Here is a 25887-nt window from a genome sequence, read left to right as displayed (position 1 = left end):
GTGAAAAATAGTTTCCTCCAGTTAAAATCTCCCTGATACCATGCACATATATTACTGAAACAATGTTCTTTTTTAATAATTATTTTATAAATTTATTTTTCTGATAAAGTATTGGGATCTATGAAATTATTATGCATCAGTGTTGTTAGAGAAGCACACCTCTTAATTTTCAATTAAAATCCAATGCTTTTTCCCACAACATTGAGCCAGATGGTTCTCCTAAACTTCGCTTCTCAAGAAACCACAAATAAAGTGCACTCTCTATATTGAATTATTTAAATTACGTCAGTTTAAATAAAGTTCTTAATTTTATTTAATAATGTCAGTTAAATAAATGTAGAGTGAAAATCAAGTGCAGTGTCTCAAAAAGTGTACAGTACCACATTTTAAAAGTATATTTTGGATTAGGTTTTCGATAAAATGTTTTACTTGACTCAACATTTTAAATATATTTAAATTACAATCTTGTTTAATTATTATTGATCCATAAGTTGTTTTCTTTTATTTAAATTTCCACCGAAAAACTAGAAATGTCTCTGCCATTTCTGAGACTGTATTTAAAAAAAAAACTTTATCCGTACCGCTAGTAAGAATAGTTCAATAAAGAACGATCATAATTTTTGAGAACAACAGAGCACCAACAAAAAAAAATCATAATTTTTCAGAGCACCAACAAAAAAAAAAAAAAAAAAAAAAAATCCAATTTATTGAGAGCGAGTCAGAAGTAGAAAGCAATTACCTAGAAAGAGAAGAATGATGACATCCAGCTTAGGATCCAGGGTGTGCCAAGCCCTTACTCACCACATGTGAATATGGGCTTCGGAGTAAACAATTCTGGGTGAGCCCCTGGATTGAAAAAAGCATACTGCGATGGCCGGGAATCGAACCCGGGTCAACTGCTTGGAAGGCAGCTATGCTAACCACTATACCACCATCGCACATATGACTAGAAAAAAATATATTGCAATTTATTTCGTGCCCGCCAGGAAATAATAAAAGTCATTACAATGTTTGAAGGAAAAACATTTCGAAAAGCCTTTACCTGTATATAATTTTTAATAAACGGAAAACTGCTTTGTATCATTTTATTGGATGAAACAAAAAGAAGAAAATAGAAGATAATTAAACTGTATTTTATTCATTTATTTACAATTTAAATTTCGATAGATTTAAGAAAGGCGTACAAATCAAAGGCTCTTAAACCTCTACAGAGAGTCTTTGGATTAACTTTTTCAGTTTTCATAATTTATTTTGGCTATCATATCGTGCCAACCACTGAAAATGGAGCATTATTCAGTAGCTTTTCACCTAACCTAAACTTAATTAAATTACCATCCAAATTCAACAGACAACCATTCTGCCAAAAGTTTTAGGAATTTCGGACGGCAGATGGCGCTGATCCTTTAGCTATCCCTTTTCGAATTGCTTCAGTTTTGTGGATTAAAATATGTAATACGGTTTTTTTTAGCGGAATGAGTTTAAATGTAAAAATTTTAGATATGTTTAACATTTTATATATTTTGGTAACGTAACATTTAAATTAAGAAATATTTATTTAACAATATAAATATTTCATAATTGAAATGTTTTTTGATATACATCGTAAACATAGTAGGGATATCTTATTTAATAGTTTTTTTTTTTTTTATAAAGCGAAGAATCGGTTTTATATATTTCAGGGATCCCCTGAGGGGAACCACAACAATTTCAATACGTAGTTACACTCGCGGTCAAACGATATGACCGTTGGTTCATAGTTTTAAATTGTTGAATCAAATCTAAAATGTTGAAAAAATTCTAATAAATTAGCCCCACCTTTTTTGAAACCGCGAAGGAATGCCATTGGATTATTTTTCTTTGTCGTAATTCAATCATCTGGAGAAACAAAATTATAGCGATGAATAACCTCATCATGGGTATAATTAATGTCTCGATAGAGATCTTTATATACAGGCCATCATCCATCACTGATGATTCTTGTACCTGACAATATTCTCTTTCTTATAATTGATAATAGAGTTGTTTTATCTCTATTTTCTACCGGAACGAAAAAAAACATCGTTTGGTAATTCTTTCGAATGCACCAAAAACCCATTGTGTTCCTATTAGTTGTCCTCTATTTTATTATTTGCTATACGGTGCATGGAAGCCTGAGGCTTAGGCTGCACCAGCCGAAAACAAATCCTGAATTAGTGAGAGAGAGAGAGAGAGACAGACAGAGAGAGAAGTAGAAGGGAATCACCAAGAAAGAGAAGAACGATGATGATATCCAGCTCAGGACCCTGGATATCCCAAGCCCATATTCACCAGATGTTAGTCCCTGGGTTATTATATATTTTCTTTTGAAAAATGCTGATTCATCAATTTCAACTTCGATAGGTATTCCATTTTCTGAAATTCCCCTAGTTAACTATCTTAATCAATTATTGATATCATGCAGATCTCCCTCAAATCTTTGCATTTTCCAATAACAGTGTTTTTTTGTCCTTGCCGTTCTTTTTCAGACCGTATGGGAGAAAGAATCATCCGTCTAGAGATAACATCGGAAGATACTATTCCTACGCAAGTGGAAGTGTTCCACCTTTAATTTCTCCACATGAGGAGGGAACAGTTTCACAGGAGGAGGAGGAGTTGATTCCCATGGAAGAGGGGGTAAATATTAAAAAACGCCAAGAGCGCAAAACAGTGACCAGTCCTTCAGTAGAATAAAGTGAAAATGGGAAAAAAAATTGTAGAAGGTGACATCACTTCTTTAAAATACCTTTTTTAAAAGAAAACGGGAGGTACAAAGTATTTCGATAGCTTGGGGGGATATGTTTTGTTTCAGGGACATCAGGGAGTCTACGTTTGAAGAATTGTAGGAAACCTTCCGAAATTCGGAGTTAAGAATTAAAGAAGTTCTTACAGAACTGGCAGTAGCTGTCAGAGCACATGTGCTGTCGGAATTAAAACATAAGTGCTCTCAATGAATCATTTTATTATCGGCTCTTTAAATCTTTAGGGGTTTAGAAAATAAATTAAACAGAATTTTGTGTGGAGCACCATTTTAGGACTAGATATAAAAAATTTTATTTCTTCAAGAAGTGCATTTTAATACAGGATTGGATGTTAGTAACTATAATAACACTTATAAATTTCAAAGTGTTTGGAGTTTTGGTGATAACAGAAGGAGAGGGGTTGGCATTTTAATTATGCAACCTGTATTAGGATATTTTAATAATGTTCAGAGAGATCAGTAAGGGAGAATAGTTGCCATTGATTGGCATTATGGGGGCAGGATTGTGCGTTTTCTAAATGTCTATGCTCCTAATGAAGCTGAACAGAGATCTAGTTTTTTTTTTAGAACTAGTTGTTTATTTACGTCGAGCTCAATGGATAATTATTGGGAAGGGGACTGTAATTGTATTAAGAACCGACTCGCTCTTGGACAAAATTTTGGGTGATCCTAAGCAAGGGACAGCAGCTTTTTCCGTCCTTGGCCAGACCTTGAATGACCGTAACCTTGTGGATATTTGGAGACTGCACAATCCTGCAAGTAAAGGGGCGACATGGTTTAGAGCAGGGGTGGCCATCAAGTCGATCGCGGCTTTAATTTCGTTCGATCAGGACGAATTTTAAATCTATCTAAAAATAGATTAGTGAAAATCTAAAGGTTGTTATTATTATTCGCTCCACTGCATACGTTTAATACAAATCGGTTGAAACACGTGACTATTGTTGTTTCCGCCCAGCCACTAGGTTTCTCTTTTCGAAAATTTTAAGAACAAAAATTTAAAATTTCTCTTCAACATCTGCAATTATCTCGAAATACTGTGATGCGACGCATTAAAAAATTAGAAAAAATGCGAGCAAAAAATTGAGTGCTCATATTGCTCATTGTGTATCCTTTACAACTGGATGAATCTACAGACGTCATTGATACAGCTCAATTGCTCGTTTTTATTCGTATGGTTTTCGATGATTCTGCCACTAGAACCGGTGGGTATGGTTTTGTTATAAAAAAACAAAAAGAACTAGAGGTCTTGATATATTTAAAGCATTCAAAAAATTTAACCAAAAAATTAAATTACCACTATTTAAGCTCGTAACAACAAAAGGAGCTAAAGCAATAACGGGGCATCTTAAAGGATTCATTGCATTGTGCCAAAAGGATGATGAATTCCCAGATTTTTTGAGTTACCACTGTATCAACCACCAACAAGTGTTAGCCAGCAAAAGATTAAATACTAAAAGTGTTATGGACATAGCTTTCGAAATCGTGAATTCCATCAGAGGACAATCTCTTCAAAGGAGACATTTCAAAACGCAATTCGATGAAAATGAACCAGATCTGATATTACACGCAGATGTGAGGTGAGTGAGTCGGAGTAACTTTCTACAGAGATTTCGAAATTTACTGAATGAAATTTAAAAAATTGTTGATCAAAGGAGAGATGAATATCAGGAGCTACAATATACGGAGTGGTTGTGTGATCTTTCTTTTTTGGCAGATTTTATCAGTACATTAAGTGATCTGAATTTGGATTTACAAGGAAAAAATAAAATGTGCGTGACATGATTAGTAGTATTTCTGCATATAAATATTGGTTTTGGCAATGGCTAAGGATCTGAAAGAAAAAAACCGATTATTTTGAAAATATGCAAGATCATTTGCAGAAATATAATTTATTATTATTATTATTAGCCGTATGGTGCAAAGAAGCCTGAGGCTTAGTCTGCACCAGCCAAAAAAAAATTTTACCCTGAGAGAGAGAGAGGTAGAAGGAAATCACCAAGAAAGAGAAGAAATGTAAAGTGAAAACTTTTAAGTTATGAATTTAGGAAGAAAATGATTAAACTACAAAAACAGATTAAAATACTTAAATGGAAATAAAAATGGGGTTTATAATAAAATGATAGAAACCATGGAGGGTAAGTTGGAAAAAAGAACATTTTAGCAATGCTAAAAAATAAGATTTGAAACTTAAAATCAAATTTAAGGAACAAGACAGGCCATTGTCTGCCTTTTATGATCAGAAGCAGAAAGATCTTGCTTTGGATCGATTAATTACAGTGTACGGTTTGGTTACTGCCACGCAAGAAGTTGATTTTTTTTTTTTTTTTTTTTTTTTTTTTTGATTTGGTAGTTGTTGGCGCATCGGCATCTGTGGCCATATTGCACCTCCCACGGTTTTTGCAGTACTTTGATCCAAGCCCGAGGCGGGAATCGAACCCGCGACCTTTGGGTTGCCGCGCAGGTACTTTACCCACTCGGCTAGCCCGGTCGGCCGCAAGAAGTTGAGTGAATTCAAGCAATATTATACAAAACATTTCAATAACCAAGAGAGAGAGAATCTCTTTTATTTGGGAGGTTAACCGTTACCCGGAGTACAGTACCTTTTTGCATAATGCTGTAATAAAACGTGAGGAATTCGATGCAGCCGTTAAGGAACGCAATCTTCATAGGGCGCCTGGTCCAGACGGACTTCGAATCGAGTTTTATAGACAGTATTGAACTGTTATTGCCCCATCTTTATTGAAAAATTTCAATGATTTTCTAGAATACTCTAATTTACTAATCTCGTTTGTAGAAACCCCACTGTATTATCAGGAAAAAAGATAGGGATGCTAAGCAGATTGGTAACTGGAGGCCAATTGCATTTCCCAATGTGGATTATAAGATTTTTGGAAAAATTAACAACAGGTTAAGGGCTGGGATTTCTAAAGTAATAAAAAGCAACGAAGTGTATGGAATTGCACAATGTCAATTTATTCTAATCTGTACTTACTGAGGGACGTAATAACTAAGGTTCGGATTTTTATGTATTATCATATTCATTTTTCGTTTACACAAAGGCATGACACTTAATTTCTGTGGTTAAAGAAGAGTCTAAAGACGTACGTAAATTAATTAATAAATATAATATCGGTGTAGATACACCATAGATAACTCTTAAAGAACAACTACGATAGAAGTGTGAAAGGAATCATTTCTTCTGTATCTCATATTGTTCTCTTCCTTCACAACGAGTTGCCCATATATTGCACTACCTCTAATAAGTAATGCTTCAGTAATAGAGAAAACTATTGTTACTAATTCTCAGTGAGTACCACCACCCAGACGGCACCGTTTCAAAGCTATTTGGCTTTTCATCGGTTAGTGGTGGTAAGACAAGTAACAATAGTCTTCTCTATCAGTGAAGCATTACTTATTCGAGGTGGTGCAATACAAGTGCAACTCTTTTTGAAGAAAGAGCACAATATGAGAACAGACAAACTGATGCCTTTCACACTACTATCGTACTTGTTGTTTAAGAGTTCTCTGTGGTGTATCCACACCGATATTATATAGAATCTTAAATATTATGCCTTGTTGCATTTAGTTTATTTAAGTAAATTAATTTAGTACTTAATTAATAAATTAAGTAAATTACCTGGTAACAGATCTATCAGAATTTTTATTTTTGAATCCATTCTTTGCCAATTTATGCCAAGCAGTGTTTGCCGCTAACATTCCTTGGAACAATGTGAACAATCCGGTCTTCAAAAGCTTCTTGGAAAAATACTGCTCCTAAAAAATTCGTGACGAATCAACGTTACGAATAAATTACCTTGAAGACTGCTATAAATCGGTATATTATCATTGGTTTTATTAATTAATCATTTAATAAAATTCCAAAACTGGACCCTCTGTAGGCTATATTTTAATTAGTTTATTTATTTACTTACTTGCAGTGTCTAAACAATATTCGCGAAGATATTGGAAGCAACTGTGTGTGGGGTTCAGTTGAAGAAACCACGGATTGAGAAGGCAGATTTTATTGTAGGAAAGCTTGATTCAGATGAACCATCTAAATCATATCTCCTTGCATAAAAGGTTCTGGATAAAACTAATCATGCAACTGTTGCTAGATTTCTTAACTGTTAATTTTATTTTATTATTATTATTATTATTACATCTGGTGCAAGGAAACATGAGACTTATGCTGCACCAGCCAAAAAAAAAAAAAAAAAATTCCCCAGTTACCCTTTTAGGAAATAACTTAGAAAGAGTTTTAAAATCAGTATTAAGCATTGGCGAAAACGGATTTTGAACTAAATTTTTGTACATTTCTTTTTTTTTTTTTTTTTTGCCCTTTCCAAAAGAAAGTTACATACAAAAACAAACAAATATATATATTCAAATAATTAATCCTTATCATTTTATGATGTTAGCATGCTTGAAATTAATTTTAAATAAATTCAGTATAGTTGGCAGCACATCACTTTTACAGTAGAGTAGAGCGAACAGAGCGTTGTCTGATACGGTAAAAAGCTGTAAAGTTGGCTTTATTATTATTATTATTATTAGCCATATGGTGCAAGGAAGCCAGAGGCTAATGCTGCACCAGCCAAAAGAATAAAAAAAAATTCATAAATTACCCTGAGATAGAGAAGTAGAAAGGAATAACCAAGAAATAGAAGAATGATGATATACAGCTCAAAACCCTGGATTTGCCAAGCCCATACTCACCACATGGATATTCGGTATTGCGTAATATTAATTTTAAACTAAACTTCTCTATTTTGTTTGTACTTGCAAAAAAAAACTAAGGAGCAAGAGGAATGCAAATAATTAGTCTTTATAATTTTATGATTCGAATATGGAAAAGCGACGAAAATTTTATAAATAGCGTATAGATGGCAACGTATCACAGTTAAATTTGTACTCTAGTACAGCATATTATTTTGGCTTAAAAATTGGTATTAGGCATTTATAGATAATAATATCAATTTTTCTGTTCTTGTTTAAAAAATAGTAAGGACCAAAAAAAAAAAAAATCCAATTATGCATTCCTAATAATTTTGTTATTTCATTATGCAAAAGCTTCATTTTTCGTATAGATGGCAGCACATCACACGGAAACTTTATACAGTACAAAGTAAAGCATTGCCTGAATTCTAAACGAAAATATATTAAAATTTATTTCACGCCCGCCAGGAAATAGCCAACTCAAATTTGAAAAGGTCTTCCTCCTGTTAGCGATTCAAAACCAAACCTAATCAAAACGAAAGTACAGTAACCACTGCACTGTTGTGCTATACAATAACTGAATACAAGCAAATTTTGTAAGAAAAATTTTTCAAAAAATGTTTACCCGTATGGAATTTTTAATAAAGGAAAAACTGTTTTGTATCATTTTATTTGATGAAACAAAAAGAAGAAAATAGAAAACAATGAAACTGTATTTTATTTCATTTATAATTTAAATTTTAAGATTCGATGGATTTAATAAAACTAAAAATCAAAGTCTCTTAAGCTATTTTTCATATTTCATAAAAAGAAAGTTTTGTTTATAATTTATATTGGATATCATATCATAACAACCACTTAAATTACCATCCAATTTCGATAGACAACCATCCTGCCGAATATTCTAGGAATTTCAGACGGTAGATGGCGCTGATCCTTTAGCCACCCTTTTTCTGACCAATAGATAGACTTAATACCTAACGAAAACGTTTTTTTTTAATAATAATTTTAAAAATTGCCTTCGTTTGTAAGTAAGTTGTTAAGGACACGTCAAGAACTGTTATGTTTGAAAAGACAAATACATTATTTTGTGCACAGCTCTCATAAATATTGAGATTTTCGTAAACTCTTGCGGAACCACCAAGAGATTGCCTACTTGAAATCGGTTTTAAGGATTTCGGCCCCAGTTCAGGGTATCGCTTCTCGGCCTTTTGGCTAAGATCAAAGTGTAGTATCTGTTCTTATCAGCCAGATCCATTGTTCCTGTTCCTGATCTTATCCTCTTCAGGTCCTCTTGGCAGTCTTGACGCCCTTAAGTGGGACATTTCGGCCTTGAGGGTAGCTTGTAGGGGCAACGAGGGAGTCTACAGGGTAGGCCCTGAAGGCAGCATCTACCGGAGGCGCCCGGGTAAGAAAATATTTTTTTGAGTATAATATTAAGAGTTAATCATGTCCTTCTACTTCAGAGAACGGACTGTAGAGTTTCAACTCGATGGGGAATACGGAAATAGGGAAATAATCAGCTCTATGACCCAGCATATTAACATAATGAAGATTGAGGGTTTCACGATTCTGCCTGGAAGAAGGTATCAAGTAGTATTAAAAGATATTGCTACCAGGGATATTATTTTGAAAGGCTTTGGCCTAGGTGGGAAAATTATAAAACCAATAATGGTGGGCAATTTTAGAAAGTATGTTAGTATAGATCGATACCCTGTTGAACTACCGGAGCGGTATCTGAAGAATACTCTTGACGCCTATGGGAAAGTCGTGGAGGTAGAAAATCAAAAAATGGCAGAGTTCCCACATATCCTCAGGGAAAGTGAGAATACTTATGGAGATGACAAAGGCAGTTCCAAACATTATTATGGTAGGCGGATATCGCCTGGTTGTTAATTATCCTGGAATGGAGAAAGTTTGCCTACGCTGCAATCAAAAAGGGCACGTCAGCTCGAAATGTGACCAATCCAAATGCTTTAACTGTAAGGAATCTGGCCACATCAGCTTGCAATGTGATAAACCGTGTGGAAAATGTGGTTTAAAGGGGCATAAAATTAACACCTGCCCTAAGAGATCCTTCGCAGAAGCCATAGCAGGGCACACAGATACTGTAGAAAACAAAGAATCTAAATTTGAGGGAGAAAATTTCCCAGTTGTTGGACAGCAACCAAATAACGCCGAGGCTTCAGAAAGGAATAAAATAAATGAGCCCAAACAGCCAAACACAACTTCGGAACAAGAGAGGCCAAGAAAGCCAATCAAAAGGCCACTACCAGAAAAGGACGACTACAAAGTAGCAGAAGTCGAAAGCAGTTCCGCGAAGGGAGCATGGAATGCAAAAAAATCACCTACAAACAATATAACAGATGAAAAAACACAAGAAAGTAATACTGAAGCTATGGACACAGACCGTTATAACATGACTATAGATAAAATTTCAGGAGCAGATAGCTTCCTAGAAAATGTAGGAGAAGAAGACAAAGAGACAGTTGAAATCCTTGAACGTATAGAAAACGAGATTGGCAAAATGGACTTTGAGATCGTTACTAACGAAAAAAGAGAAATCCTACAAATGAAAGTAGCCTCAAACGCGTTCCATACAATAGAATTAATGAATAATAATATAGAAGATCTAAAAGAAACCCTCAGTAATAACTCCAGTATGACGGGAGGACAGATAAGGTTAATCAGCTTGACACTGGTCAGGCTACGTGACTCCCTCCTCAGAACATCTAAATGATAACACTCGGTACCCTCAACATTAGAGGTTTTAGACAGAACTTTAAGCAACATTACCTGTGGAGGCTTATGTTAATCCTAGGGCTCCGCATAATTTTCTTACAAGAGACTCATTTTATATCAGTTACAGATATAAAAAATTTTGAACGCAGGTTTAGAGTGCGTTCCTTTTGGAGTTTTGGAGAGCGGCGTGCCAGGGGGGTGGGCATTGTCATTATGCCACCCTTGGCAGGGCAGTTCTTCAATTTACAGAGAGACGTTAGTGGACGTATTGTGTGCATAGACTGGAGGCTAGGCGGGAAAATTATTAGGCTGGTTAACATCTATGCACCCAACGAAATTCGAGATCGGATAATCTTCTTCCAACAACTAAGAACATATTTACAAGGAGCTAGACGGGTCTTCATAGGGGGAGATTTTAATTGTGTCCTCGACCCCATACTTGATAAAACTGGCAATGGGGATGTCAATCAAGGTACCGGAGGGGCATACCTCTTAAAAAACATATGTAAAGAAAGGGATCTCGTTGATGTCTGGAGACTAAATAACCCTACATCACATGGGAGTACCTGGGAAAGGAATGGACTAGGAACAAGAATAGACAGATGGTACATGCCCAGCGACATAGCACAACAAGTTGAAGTCATCAAACACATCAGTATTAGAGCCTATAGGGTCATTTCTGACCACAAATTAGTTATGGTTAAATTCGAACCACTTTCGCCAATACAACATGGAACGGGAAGATGGAAACTTAATCCAATACTGCTCACTAAAGACTTAACCATGGTACAACACGAAATCCTCACAGCAACGCAGGACAACGAATTGACCTGGGAGCAGTGGTACAATCTTAAACAGAGACTGAAATTTGTCTTCCAAAATATGGGGAGACAATTTGCAGCGGAAAAAAAACAACAACTCATGTACCTGCGGAAGGAAAGAGATTTACTACACGGCTGTGGAGATATGCGCGGGGTTGAAGAAGTTAACCGCGATATCGCCACCCTCTTAGACCAAGAAGCAGAAATGAGGGCCCTGCAACGTAGAACCTTTTTTAGGGAAAGTGACAAGCCTACTGCTGCCTTTTATGACCTGTGGGGTAAAAACAGAGAAGCGGACAGAACTATTATTACCATTAAAGAAGGAAATGATACTGCAAACACGACCTCAGAAATACTAGATAAATTCGTCGATTTTTATACTCAGGAATGGGACGTATGCACTGGGGAGGATCTGTCAGACAACTGGATACAGGAAAGATTTACTACAGGGCACAAAACATGGCAGGATCGCCCACTCACACTGGGTGAGCTCTCTTCAGCACTCAACGAATTTAAGTTGAAAAAAGCGCCTGGTCCAGACGGTCTTACTATAGAATTTTACAAAAAATTCTGGGAAATTCTGGGGCCCAAGTTATTAACCATATTTCAAGGATTTTTCACAAAAGGTTCCGCACCCTTCCATTTTCTTGAGGCACACGCAATATTTTTAAAAAAAACTGGGAAAAATGGCTTGCAAACTCAGGACTGGCGGCCAATCACATTAACTAATCTGGATTACAAAATCTATGCTAAAACACTAAATAAAAGATTGCAAACCCACTTAACAGATATTATCAAAAGTAACCAAATATATGGAATCTTAGGCAGAAATATGGATTTTCAGACCAGGTTTTTGAGAGATCTCAGCGTGTACATTCAGCAGAAAAATTATAAAGCCGCCGTCATTCTTGTTGATTTTACCAAGGCTTTTGACAGACTTTCCCACAAATACGTTTTTGACATCTTAAACAAAATCGGGGCAGGCAAATCACTGCAAAACGCCATAAGGGCTTTGTATGAGAAAGCCACCACTAAGCTAATAATCAATGGAATGTGCTCTAAAACCATTAATTGTCAAAGAGGAGTTAGGCAGGGTTGCCCCCTCAGCCCAGTGCTATTCTCACTTGCCTTAGAGCCATTATTAAGGAGACTTGATACGGAAAAACACTATCGAGGTATTACGATGCCAGCACCCTGCAATCAATGCAGAAGTCTAGCATACGCCGACGATGTTGTCATCCTCGCAGAAGATGCAGATTCCGTCAGAAGATTTCTTCAGATAGCGGATAACTTCTCGAAGATTTCCGGGCTAGATATTAACCGAAGTAAAACAAAGTTAAAACTGTGGGGCAAGTGGGCAGACAATGAAATAAGCTTGCTTCCCACTGAAATCACAGTCGATCCCAATACAGTCAAAATATTAGGAGTACCTTTCACTGACAGACCCGTATTAGAAGCCAACACAATGATCAGGGAGTGTCAAGCAAGGTTGGACAAATGGAGCACGGGACTGTGGTCTTTCTGTGCAAGGGCAACCATTTTGAAAACTATTGTCATTCCCTACATCATGCACATCATAAATATGACAGGCATAAACAGAAGGATGGAGGATAAATTCCACAGATTGTTCTTCCGTTTCTTCTGGGAGAACAAACACCAAGAAGTGAAACAGGGCACTCTATTTCTTCATATGGATAGAGGAGGATATCAAATCCCACATCTCAGCTGTCTCTATCTAGCCCATTCCATAATTAACACAATGAGAGCCCTGAAAAGTACACATAGTGTAGCTTACCTGACACAGTACTTTCTAGGACACCGAGTGTCTTACTTCGGTAAGGAACGTTTCTTGGGACCACAAACAGATCGGCTTCCCTCCTGTTATGCCCCACTGGTTAGAGTGTATAAGCGAATGATAGACGCAGGTTACACTTATCAGCACTGGATTAATGTGAAACAAGTATATTGGATCATCATGGAGATGTACACAAGAGCAGACTGGATCCCGTCATTTCGTGCAGATATAAACTCAAAGACGGCCTTTACTAACCTACACAGAAATATGGGATACCCATCACGCACCGACTTAGCCTGGCGAATTATCTTTGGAAGACTGCCAGTGGCTTACAACAAGTATCGTTTCGGAGGCAGAGGAGATGGTCTCTGTCAGTTCTGTAGACTATATGAAACAGTAAGTCATATGTTTTTTTCTTGCCCTATTGCACAATATATTTGGATTAAAATTAGCAGGTTCTTTGGAACAACAAACCTTGAAGAAACAGAAATAATCTACTTACAAGGACCAATGAACAGACAAGCCAAATTACTCAGTTTTATAATAAACGAATTCAAATACCACATCTGGAAGGTACGGAAGCGCCAATCCGGTGGTACAGTCATAGAAGTTTATAACGATATCATTAGATCAGCACTCTCATCATTGAGAAGATTTTTGATGGTGGAATTCGAACACCTCGGAGAAGAAAAGTTTAAAAAGAAATGGTGCATACCACCTATATTATGTACAGTGGCAAATGGAAAACCGGTTCTCAAATTAGTGCTCTAATAATAAAAAAAAAAGGGAAGAACGGAAAAAAGAAAAGTGGAAAAGAAAAAAGATTTTATTTATTTATTTATTTTTAACTAGTTTGTAGTTGAAGGGGCAGGCATGGGCCTTGCCTCGAGGCCATTAGATAATGCCAACCCTTCGGCGCGTTAAGTGGTTTGCTGCACTTGAGGCAACCTACTGTTTGTCTGAGAGCGATGGAGGGCCGGTGAACCCAGGCAGGGCAGGCCTACTCCAGGCGGCTAGCCAACTGGCGGTCTCCTGGGCCCGGCTCTACATGGAATAAGTGAATTGGGGTGGTGTCGCTGGATCACTCTGGCCTCTCATCTCTTCATGTCTGCCATTCTCTCTATTGGGTTTATAAGCTTTTCCATCAGGTCTGTAAGAGGTCAGAGCGAATTCCATCCAAGAATGAATGAATAATTTGGGAAGGAGCAGGGCCACATGGGCCCCCTGTCAGATATTAATTTTTTTTTTTTTTGAGCAGATGAAGCCCCTTTCATTTTTCAAGAACAGATCCTTTTCTCCTACCCTCACTTTCCTTCTATCCTTTCTTTGCTGTCCTGTCTAATCTGGGGCTAGAGGAAATATAGAACTAGTATCCTCAAATCAAATCTGTTCTTATCAGCTTAATATCTGATACGGGGTCCAACGGGCCCTGAGATGTTAAACTGATTTTTGGAAACCGGCGAAGAGCTCGGAGCTTGCTCCACCTTTGCCACGAGTTGTCCTGGTCTTGCACTACTTCCAGGGTCAGCTCACCACAATTAATCCAAAAATAGTGAAATTTTTATATCAGTATTGCTAGAACTTGGTGCTAGAACTCGATCTTTGTAGGTGTGGTGCATAGATCAAATCCACGTGTCAAAAGATTTTTCTATAGCCAATCAAGGAATTATCGATTAATTCAGTCAGGACAGATTCGTATGCTCTTCATTCGTTCAGTCTCGTCAGCATTTTCTTAAGTTTTGTAATTGTGTTGGATGATATGTCAATTGCTGATTATTACAGTCCATTTCGGACACGTCGGGACTAGTGCATTTTGGCACGATTAAGAGGCTGCCCCAGTTATCCGAAGTTTCACGTAAAAAAAGTTAAAAATACAATGTAACCCCCCCCCCCTTTACAATTAGTTCACTGTACAATCAAATCACGTTACGACGAACTCACCATAGGAAAGTACCGTTCACTGTGCGATGTGTAGTAAGCTCCGGTCGTTGTGATCACGTTTCTAAATTGAATTTTAATTCTATTAAACAGCGATTCTAATTAGCGAAAATAGGACATATATTATCCACAGGCTATAAAAGTAAAGATATATTAAACACAAATTTATCCAATTAAATGATCCGTGATAATCGGAATTATTAATACGTACTGTAATATGTACATACTAACTAGTTGACATTTCTAGGTGAGGGTTAAAATTTTAAACAGTAAAAAGATAAACAATCAATAACAAAGAACTCAGCACACACAAATTGCTAGTAACACGATACGCGCAAAAGAGAACGGAGTAACAAGTTGCGAGGGCTTAAAAATAGGAATGAAGAGAAGATTCTGAAAATGAATTTTTCTATATGATTGAAGATTCCATGGATGTGTAAACACATTCATAATAACACACAGAATTCCAGCTGTCGGTATTATTGCAAATTGAATAACATCGAGTTTATGATAGATTGCACTAAGAGAAAAGCCCAATAAACAGGTGACTGCTAATTGTTTTTTGGTTGTGACCTCCAGAAATCTGACCGAACCGCATGGTATGGTTGGAGACAATCATACGGTATTCTCCAGTGCTTCGGTCTTCTGTCCCAACTAAGCTAAGTAAACCCTGGCTGTTTTCTCGATTGGGTTCTGTTTTTTAAGATTGGCCCTAAATAAAACGGCTGCCCGATTAACCGGAATCCTGATTAACCGTGATGTCTGGCCATTATATTTTTAAATATTATTACCTCTTTGAGTAATTATTAATTTTTTGACCTTAATTCCATTTTGACTGATCTTATGAATGAATGGATTGATCTGCTTTTAACTTCGGTTCTAATTTTTATTTAATTATTTTCCTTTATTTATTGTTTTATGTCTGTAATCATAGGAACACTGCATCATTTATGTGCTAACCAGAGCCACTAATACGTTTTTTTTTTATACTTCACACAAATACAAAGAATTTGGAATGAATGTAAAATTTCGAAGACAATTCTCTGACGCGCCTCTGTAGCCAGGTGGGAAGGAGCAGCAGTGTATAATATACGCTTTCTTGATTAGACCAGGGTTCGAGCTCTTCACCACCGAATACAGATGATGCGGAAAGGTCAAGGGAATAACCACCGCATATTCTCGGAGCAATATGGCCTTAGTTGCTAATGCTCCTAAAAACCAAATAACAACAATTCTCTGGACTACATTTTGACTGTTTTTTGCTGTTAGTTATTTTCTATAATAAAAGGAATTTAGCATTCTTTCATTTAGATCACTATTTGAGTTACCATTACAATAACAAAAAAAAAAAAAAAAAAAAATCATACTATATAATTGAAATTCTTTATATTTAAGAATTTCATATGAAAGATATTTGAATTACGTGTAGTCCAATGCAAATTGAATTAGTAATATCTTGTAATAGATATAGCAAGGGCATAATGATTTAAATCAAAAAATTAAAAGCAAGACGAAAGACTTATATGCCCAGTACAAAAACAAAAATAAATATTAAAAATAATAACCCCACAGAGATCCAATAGAACCCACACAGGCCAATCAGTTGTATCCCAACGATATACAAGATTATAACCAGCTGCATAACCAAGAAGATGATATCGCGCCACTTGGAGAGCCAGAACATAATAGCCGAACGTAGTGTATAGTGTTAATTGTATGGTGCCAAAGACCCTAGCAGCACTAGGTGTCTCAGAGAACATATACAAGGAATTCCAGAATGTTGAACTCCTGAATACCTGTAGGATAGGCAGAGTTCCTGGATCTACAGTAACACGACACATAACAGCCAACCTGTGCACTTAGTAGTAATACCCATCGCTGGGTGGATCCACCCAATGTAAGAACAACAATAATACTAATGAGAAAGCACTGTGTCCCAGCCCATAATCAAATTATTGATTTCATAATCTGTAGAGATGACATCACATATTTTGTGAAGTATTGCAGAGGTAGTAATACTCTTGATCTAATTATCAGTAGCGATTCTTCATGTATTAAGAATCTGCAGATAAAGGAACTAGGTGCCAGTGATCACAGTGTGCTCAAGTGGGATTTACGCAAAGAGGTAACTACCATCAGTGATTAAGGGAAGAATTTTTGCTTTCGTAAAGGCGATTACAGTGGTCTGAGACAGTATTTAAATTCTATACGGTGGGACCAACTGATGATGTTACGAACAGAAAATTCAAAATGGGAGGCATTCAAAGAATTTATCTTGGAAGCTACTAGGCTTTACATACCAACTAAGAAATATTGTTCAAGGTTTAGGCCTAAATGGATGTCAGATGAACTAATGAGACATATGGTAGAGAAAAAAAATGCATGAGTTTCTTCAGCATACTATAGCTGTAGAGATCTTACTTCTCGAACGAAGTCTGAGATACGAATGAACCCTATTGGCACTCTTTATTTTTTACGGTGGTTTCACTTGGGATGCAGGTGGATTTCTTACTTATTGTCGTTGTGGATAATACAGCTCAATTTGCTCACTGGCAATGGACACACAGAAACCAGCTGACTAGTTTGATTTCTCAGTATGAATTGCTGAACCTAAATCCTTCTAGCTCTTAATTCGTGCTTCCTACAGCAAACATTTCTGAAATGGCCTTAAGGCCAAGAGGTGCGAATATGCTCTGGCAGTAAATAGCAAGTCTGTTGCACGCACGCTTTATTCTGCTGCGTGATTCGGTACTTTCACGTCAACGTGGATGTGACTTTTGCTACTTTTTATATTATGGTTGTGTTTTGAAGAAGAAAAAATTATACATTTTTATATATTTTGCCATGTGTAATCAGAACAAAACAGTCGAGGAGTGACGACAATAATGTTGCTAAAGATACACCAGAAACTGAAATGGTAATTTTCAAGTGTAGTGCAACCACCAGTTTCTCGTAGAGATCTATCACATTCCAAATAAAAAGAATAGAAAATATCGTGAAGAATTTATGCAGTACGGCTTTACATACGAAATGCTACCGAAAGCATGAAACGAAAAGCATGAAAGCATGATGAAAAAAACTGAATCCTTGTTCAAAACACTCGCCGACGCCATACAAGGTCTGAAATCTTTCATGAAGAAATACTACAGTTCCTTGTAAAACTTTAAGAGCATCGTTGGAAGTTTCATATGTAATAGGAAAATATTTGAAATCACATACTATTGCCGAATCTCTTGTTCTCCCTTCTGCAATAAAAATGATTTTAATTTATGCATGGAGAAAAGTAATAAAGTACAGCAACGATTTAAATACCATTCCTCTATCTAGAGACAGTTATCTCGAACAACATAAAATCCAATTTATTAAATCGGTTGAGAGAAAGTCCAATTTTTGCAATTCAGTTAGATTAATTCACAGATGTTTAAAACCTTGCTCAACTTATTGTATATCTAAGATTCTGCAGCGAGGGAGATATTTTGCAGAATTTTCTATTTTGCAACGCTTTGGATGGAAGAAAGACTGGCGAGAAGATTTTTGTTGTTATTTTCTTTCAAACAAATGTTTGAAATTTGCGATTTGTACTGATGATGCGGTTGCATTAACAGGATAAAATACAGGTTTAAAGGGCAAAGTAAAGGAAATTGCTCTAACTAAAGTTTCCAATCGTTGCATTATACATAGGGAATCATTAGTAGCAAAGGAAATGCAAACTGATTTGCACGAAGTTTTGAAAGATGCGATAAGTTTGATCAACTTTATTTAAATAGTAGAAGCTTATATAGAAGACTTTTTTCACAATGCTTTCTAATGGAATAGGATGAAACGCTTCTTTTATATACGAAAATGAGGTGGTTGTCCAGTGGTAAAGTGTTGCGACGTCTTTTTGACATCAAACATGAAGTTTTATTGTTTTTATCAGAAAAAACCAGAACATTGCTCAACAGTTTACAACTGGAAAATGTCTTGGAAAACTTAGTTCCCTTGCGGATATATTTGAAAAACTTAATGATTTAAATTTAAGTCTTCAAGAACAGGAAACAAATATATATATTGGTGTGCAAAACGTAAGAACCAACGCTATTTCTAAAGGTTACAACCATAAAATCTTTACTTAAGGTACTCTTTACTGATGAGAGCAGATTCACTCTCAGCAGCGATTCCGGACGTCAGCTAATCCGGCGAGAGGTTGGCACACCCAGCAGACATCACTGAAAGGAATCGATATGGCGGTCGAGATGTTCTCGTCTGTTGAGGCGTTATCTTGGATGGACGTACACAACTGCAGATACTGGAAGGCGGTACTGTAACCGGTGCACGCTACAATACCGAGGTAATCCTTCCCCATGTGCGTCTGTTCCGAGGTGCCATTCGTCCCGAGTTCGTGTTTATGGATGATAACGCCACACACACCATCGCACTGTAGCTGTTGATTTGCTTTTGGAAAGTGAGGAAATTGTTCGTATGGATTGGTCTGCCCGTTTTACCGATCTAAATCTCATCGAACACATATGGGACGCTCTGGGGAGACGCCTAGCATTCCCATCAGAAATTTTTACCAGCTGAAAATGGCGCTGACATAGGAATGGACGATGTTAGCGCAAGAACTTATCAACAACGTTGTTCTAAGTAGGGACAGGCGGTGCAAAGCCTGCATCGACATTAATGGTGGCCATATCTCCTACTTAGGACCACCTCTTCCCTTTCTTCTATTATTAGCAGTGAAGCATCTGTATCATGGCACCCAGTGCTATGTTGCCAATTTTGAATAAAGTCCCTCTGTACCGTTTTATTTCCGTTGTTGTGTCGATGTTGTTTCCTTCATCATTTCTGTACCCCACGAGGTTCCTTTTGTATGATTTTCCCATATCCAGGCCACTCCTATGAGAAGCTACAGGTGAAAACCCGACTGGTCCTTAAATTTTGCACACCATTGTGTTAATACTCCATGATAACATAGAAATTTTTTAAATGGAAGCTTAATCTTTGGGAAACTGAATTTGACCGTAATAATACTGAAATGGTCCCATGCTTTTCTCATTTTATTATTATTGTTGTTGCTCTTATATTATTTCTCCCTGATTAGAAGATTCCACTCCGTGACTGGTACTGCTACTTGAGTTCCTTGTAGGTGTTCTCTGGGCGACCAATTGCTGCTAGGCTTCTACGTAGAGTCTTTGGTACTTTGCCTTTAGCCAGCGGGTGGTCGGTTGGTGGAACAGACTTCCATCCCTTGTCGTGGAAGTTGATAGCCTAAATAAGTTTAAGGCTCAGCTGGACAGGTATTTCGAACGAACAGAGGGATGAAGTGGAAGGGGGTTTTTTTTTTTTTTTGGCTGATGATGCATAAGCTTGCTTTCTTGCATCAAATGCCTCTACTAATGCTAAAATGCTAATACCGGTAGTTGACACGATGATTGGGATGGTTGATACTTCTTGCATATGCCACATCTCCTTGATCTCATGTCTCAGGTTCGTGTACTTCCAATTTGTTCTTCATCGGTTTTCTGGACATTGCTAGTGTTCGGCACCGCGATGTCAATCAGGTATGTAGCCTTTTCCATCTTGTCCAGAAGGGTTATATCCGATCTATTGTGCGGGATGGTCTTATCCGTTATTATAGCGCGGTCCCAGTACAGCTTGTGGGTTCGGGTCTGTAGTACTGCCTGGAGTTCGTACTTGTAGTATGGTACACTTTCTTTGGTCAACTAGTATTTCCTCGCTAGCTTCTGATGTATGTACTTATACTGGCTACCTGGTCGTGTCTACGAGTGTTCTCAGTCTAGGTGATCACCTTGCACCCTCCTGTGATGTGTTGGATCGTTTCTGAGGCCAGGTGGCATCGTCGACATTTGTCATCTGACATTCCGGGCACCTTTGCGATGTATTTTCTATAGTTTCTGGTATTGATTACCTGGTCTTGGATGGCCAGCATGAATCCTTCGGTCTCGGGGAAGAGCGTTCCGCTTGTTAGCCATGCATCGGAAGCAATGTTATCGATGTGATCTTGATGGAGGTTATTGTAGTATCTGTCATGGAGTGTCTTCTTTGGCCATTTTTGTAACTCCGCTTCTTGTACCGTCTGGGCGGGAAGGGGTTCCTCGCTTAGGTTGATTGGGGTATACCACATATCTATCTTCCTTATGGACTGGTGGAGTGGTAGTAGTAGTAGTAGTAGTAGCAGGGGCATGTGATGTAAGAAAGCAAGTGTATGAGCGTATGCAGCATCAGCCAAAAAAGAAAAAAAAATCACACCATTCCCTCCAAATACCTGTCCAGTTCCTCCTTAAATTTATTCAACCTATCAACTTCCACAACGACAGATGGAAGCTTGTTCCAGCAATTAACCACCCGCTGGCTAAAGGCAAATTTCCGCACATCTATTCTACATCTGTCTTTTCTTAATTTGAATTTATGTCCCCTTAGGTTCGTAATCTGAACAAGTGGAAGGATCCCATCAGAATTCAGCGTGCTCAACCCATTCAAGGCCTTATACACCTCAATCAGATCACAGCGCAGATCCCTAGTCTCCAGCCACTGCAATTTGCAGAATTTAAGCCTCTCTTGGTAAGAGGATCCCTTCATTCCCCTTACCAATCTTGTTGCCCTTCTCTGTACACGCTCAAGTAAATCTACATCCTTCCTAAAATGAGGCCTCCAGACCTGTACGCAGTACTCAAGGCGTGGCTGACCATTGCCTTATACAGAGGGACAATCACCTCCTTCTCCCTGCTAGCAATTTTCCTATATATCCTTGACAAAACCCCATGACCTGCCCTGGCAGCCTGTCTGCATTGCTCAGAAAACTTCATATCTGACTGAACAATTACCCCCAGGTCTTTTTCATTTTCTACCACCATAAGTGTAGTACCACACAGTTGGTACGTTTCTTTGGGGATACTTCTACCCATATCCAGTACTTTGCATTTTTCAAGGTTAAACTTCAGTTGCCACGTCTTAGCTCATCTGCCCAAATTATCTAGATCCTGTTGCAGTAGCACACTGCCATTACTGTCATTAACAACCCTGCCAACCTTTGTATCATCTGCAAACTTCGACATTAAGCCTGATATACCTTCATCAATATCATTGATAAATATACAAACAACAGTGGACCCAACACCGAACCCTGTGGGACTCCACTAATAACATTAGTCCACGAAGAGCAGCACCCATTGATTACCACCCTCTGTCTTCCCCCACTTAACCATCCTTTTATCCATCGTAACAACATACCCTGAATATCATTCTGCTCCAATTTGTACAATAGTCTTTCATGAACAACAGTGTCAAAAGCTTTCCTGAAATCCAAATATATGATATCAAAATTATTTTTTGCATCCAGTTCCTTTGTAACCACATCATAATATCCTATCAAATTTGTGAGACGAGACTTTCCCTTAACAAACCCATGCTGTGTCTGAATTATTGCTGCAGTCTTGTCTAGATGATCCTGCAATGCATGTTTAACCAGTGACTCCCTTATTTTACCCGGAACAGAAGTTAAACTAACTGGTCTGTAATTACTCGTGTCACCCTTCGATCCCCCTTTGTGAATTGTGGATACATTTGCACATCTCCAGTCGGTGGGAACCTGCCCTAAGTCCAAGGATTCTCTCATAATTATGGCTAAGGGTTTGCTTAGTTGCTTTGCCGCCTCCTTTAATATAACTGGATAGATCCCATCCACCCCAGGTGCTGCTTTTCTTATGTTTAACTTCAACAATTTCTCCTCCACTTTGCTTTCAATTATTACAAAATCATTAAACACCCTGCTACAATTTGTAGCAGGGTGCTGTGTTGTTCTCGATGTAATCGTTCAGGTTAACTATCGCTGTTTTGTGTTGATCTGTCAAGTCTATCAGACCACTTCCTCCCTCTTTCTGAGGTATTGTTATTCTCTCTATTACTGACTTCGGGTGTTGTTGGCGACTCTTGGCCATCATTGTACTTGTCTTTCGCATGATATCTTCTAGCTCGGTGTTAGTCCAATCAATGACCCGGAATGTGTATGTTAGTACTGGAGCTGTATGGGTGTTTATGGCTTTAACTGTATTCCCTCCGTTCAATTTTGCTTTCAGCAGGCTTCTTGGTCTCTGATGATATTTTCCGGTCAGGCACTTCTTGATTTCCTTGTGTTCTAACTGCGCAGCCTGCATCATCCATAGGTATTTGTAGGTCTTTCCTTCTTTCATAGCTTCGATCTCTTTACCAGTCAGCAGCTGGTAGTTCTTCAGGGTCTCTATTAGCCAGCTGGAGTTACGGAGTCGAAGGCCTTGCGGTAATCGATGTAGGCCGTGTATAGGTTGTAGTGCTTCTTGAAGGCTTGCTCCACAACTGCAGCATCTATTATTATTATAATTATTCCGCCAGAGGGCTAAGAGTACGAATTTCTACTGTATCAACGTCTTAAAGAAAATCTGAAATCTTTGCCATTTGTAAGTTGTCTTATCTTTTCTTTTGCTGTTTATTTAGTTCAAGTGCATTAGCTAAAGCGTATTGTGTTGAATACTCCAAGGATTTACAATTATGAATCAAAATATATGCAAAAAGTGTAATCTACCGGCTACACGTGGTTGTCATGGCCTGCAACATGGATATCATTTTCGATGCTCATTGAAAGAAGCAACCAATAAAGGGATGGCGAAGCAGAAGAAAGAGTAGTGGAGGTGTATATTGTGCAGGAAAGAAGGAAGAAAGAAGTGAAATTTCCTATTCGTTGATGATTTTCACGAATGGCCGAATTCAACAATAGGCATAAACTTAGAGGTTGCACAAATGCAGGTGAACACACTAAATTTAGATGTACTAAGGAAACTGTACAGTAAAATACATTTACTGGATTTACTAATAGATATTGTACCAATAAGGAAGAAAATGGAAGACCTCAAGACAGAAGTAGATGATATCAAAAAATCGATTGCTTTTGTCTCGAATTCCTTCGATAAAATACAAAATAGCTTAAGCAAGCTGCAGGACTCCAACGCTGCTATCAAGAAAAGACTTGTGGATCTGGAAGCTTCTTTCAAGCAAAATGAGGAGAATTTTATTCTACTTAACTCACTGATTGACTCGATAGAACAACAGTTATTAGAAAAAAAAGTAGAAATAGTAGGATGAGCCGGCCAAAACCTAGACCATGTTATTCAGCAGCTGAGGCTTGCATTAAAGCTACAGCACAATAATGAAGTGGAACGCTACTACATCCCTAACAACAAAAAAATAAATGACAAGGCTACACTAATTGTGAAATTTTCAAATCATGTATTAAAAGAAAAATGGATGAGAAAGGCAAAGGAAATTCGACTCACGGCAAATGATGTATTTCAGAACAACAGCAGTGCTCCAATCTACATAAATGACCACTTAACAACACACCTCAAGCAATTATTTTGGGAAACAAAACAATTAGTAAAAACTCAGTTTCAAATTTTTATGGTTAAAACATGGAAGGATTTACGTGAAGAAGAATGACTCTTCAAGAGCCATAGGAATCTTGAGTTCAAACGACCTGCAGTATATAAAATAGACTCCTTCATTGTGAATAATTGTAATTTCTTGAAATCTAGGCCTAAGGTAATATTAAGACATCACAGGTATGCTTTTTGAGGAAACACAAACTTTGAATTCACCTTTACATTTTTTAAAAAAATCCAAATATCCAAGCTCTTTTAATTGATAAAAAACAGTTTTTTCTGGTAACTCTAAACATCAGGTCATTAAGAAAAAATTGGCTTATCTTTTAGCAATATATAAATGCAATAAAAAAATATATTTCTTGTATAGTTTTAATAGAGGTTAACATAAAAATTGATGAAATTGCCAACTATAACATACTAGGATATGACAAGGTCTATAAGTTGAGCGAGTTGAGAAGGGATGGTGGAATAATAATTCACTATAGAACATGCTATAAGGCAATACAGGTTTACCACGAGGCTCAGTCTTGCGAAAACTACTGTCTCAAATTATTAGGAGAAGATCCACAGAACACATTCATGATTTGTGCTTTTTATAGGCCACCATCAGATTCTAAAAACATTTTTCTAATAGAATTAGATGACATAATTCTGCAATGGGAAAACATACAAGCTGATAAGACCTTACTAGTGTGAGACTTCAGTGTCAAATTACTAAACGATGAAACAGAAAATGTAATACTTGGATACTCTACAAGCTTAAATAATTATGGATTTGAACATACTTTATTTGGAACAACAAGGCAACAAAGGATGGAGGGAGATAGAACAGTAAGCTACTGCTTAGATCATCTTATAACAAATATAAAGCTGAAGTATGCAAATTCCTACATACTACTAAATCAACTTTCAGATCACAGAACATGCATACTAATAATAGATATGTACACAATACAACACCCATGTGAACATAAAAAATTAACAAATGTTGCAAAGAACAAATATTTATCAACAGGCAAGCTGAAACACAACACAGAAAACATGTTAAGACAAGAGCAGGCATCTTACACAACTAATGTAAATGTCTTTTCAAATAAAATAATACAAATGATAAACAATTTGAGGATTAATACGGAAAGAAAAATAAATCTCTCAGCTTGCAACACAAATTCTAGGAGTAGCAGGATTAAACATAAAAAACCTTGGATGAATAAAGAAATAAAAGAATTAATGGTACAAAGAGATAAATATTACAGGCAGTATAGAAATTGTCCATCAAAGATAGAACATTATCACAATTATAAAACAATTAGAAATAAATTGAGAGGTTTGATTAGAAAGCAAAAAAACACTTACTACAATCAACCTTTATGGATAAACAGATAACTCGAAAGGATAAATGGAGCATTATAAATAACCTGCTGAGTACAAGGAAGAAAAAGTCAACGAGAAATCAAATTAAAACACTATTAGAACAGGTATCTGGTACAAATAAAGAATATGAGGCTGCAAACAGATTTGCCAAAGCTGTATTAGAGCTCAGATAAAACATACACTATTGCCAAGACTCCCTTGCTCAAAGATAATCTTACTCAGGTAGTGAACTCCTGTGTAATCTTTGCTCCACAGTACACGGAGTTTCTCAAGATCATAGAACAGTTAAAAAACAAATCTTAGACTTGA

General features: G+C 37.1%; 1 non-coding gene and 2 pseudogenes across 1 annotated transcript; 2 read left to right on the top strand and 1 right to left on the bottom strand.

Annotated features, from left to right (window-relative positions):
* Positions 1–866: 866 nt before the first annotated feature.
* On the bottom strand, positions 867–938 carry TRNAG-UCC (transfer RNA glycine (anticodon UCC)). The gene has a single exon. It is a non-coding gene; the product is annotated as a tRNA-Gly (tRNA).
* Positions 939–8687: 7749 nt separating this feature from the next.
* On the top strand, positions 8688–8805 carry LOC150082335 (U2 spliceosomal RNA; annotated as a pseudogene).
* A 5362-nt stretch (positions 8806–14167) lies between these two features.
* On the top strand, positions 14168–14388 carry LOC150082334 (U2 spliceosomal RNA; annotated as a pseudogene).
* The last annotated feature ends 11499 nt before the right edge of the window (positions 14389–25887 follow it).

The sequence above is a fragment of the Mastigoproctus giganteus genome, chromosome 8, assembly GCF_048544385.1.
Source record: "Mastigoproctus giganteus isolate SK-2022 chromosome 8, ASM4854438v1, whole genome shotgun sequence".
Classification (NCBI taxonomy): domain Eukaryota; kingdom Metazoa; phylum Arthropoda; class Arachnida; order Uropygi; family Thelyphonidae; genus Mastigoproctus; species Mastigoproctus giganteus.
The sequence above is the reverse complement of the archived record's forward strand: the minus strand, read 5'-3'. Positions and strand labels throughout refer to the sequence as shown.